Raw genomic sequence first — 838 nt, forward strand, 5'->3', positions numbered from 1 at the left:
CACAGCTCACAGCAACCTCAAACTCTTGGGCTTAAGCGATTCTTTTGCCTCAGCCTCCCGAGTAGCTGGGACTACAGGCGCCTGTCACAATACCTGGCTATTTTTTTTTTTTATTGTAGTTGTCATTGTTGCTAACAGGCCTGGGCCAGGTTCAAACCTGCCACCCCCAGTGTACATGGCCCTCGCACTAACCACTGAGCAACGGGTGCCAAGCCTAGAGTTATGTTTTTTGATCAAAACTATTGTGTGAGCTTTGTGCAACCGCAGTATCATAGCCAGTGAGGTTTATCTGAAGCGTGATTATTGCTCATTGAAAACCTTTGTGTGACTTATAAACTGCCTCAACCATTATTTAAAAATAAAATTCACAGGTTCGAGACCAGCCTGAGCAAGAGCAAGACCTCCATAAAAAATAGCCAGGCACTATGGCCAGCACCTGTAGTCCCAGCTACTCAAGAGGCTGAGACAAAAGAATTCCTTGAGCCCAAGAGTTTGAGGTTGCTATGAATTGCCACGGCACTCTACCCAGGGCAACAAGTGAGACTCTGTCTCAAAATAAATAAATAAATAAATATAAAACTTACAAAGATTTTCTTCAATGACCACATCCCTTAGTGCTATGGACTGAATCTATGAGCTCCTCCAAAGTATCAGGAGGTGGAGCATTTGGTAAGTGATCAGGTCATGGTGGCAGAGCCCTCAAGAATGAGATCAGGGCCTTATAAAAAGACCCAAAGAATTTCCCTAAACTTTCTACCATGTGAAGACACAATGAGAAGACAGCCATCTCTGCACCAGAATTCAGGCTTCACCAGATGTGAAATCCACCCACAGCTTG

At 44.4% G+C, this 838-nt stretch overlaps 1 pseudogene; it reads left to right on the forward strand.

Moving 5' to 3' along the window:
- The first annotated feature begins 249 nt into the window (after positions 1-249).
- Positions 250-366, forward strand: LOC111726797 (annotated as a pseudogene).
- The last annotated feature ends 472 nt before the right edge of the window (positions 367-838 follow it).

This window comes from Otolemur garnettii, unplaced genomic scaffold (genome assembly GCF_000181295.1).
Source record: "Otolemur garnettii isolate 467f Iridium unplaced genomic scaffold, OtoGar3 scaffold00080, whole genome shotgun sequence".
Taxonomy (NCBI): Eukaryota; Metazoa; Chordata; class Mammalia; order Primates; family Galagidae; genus Otolemur; species Otolemur garnettii.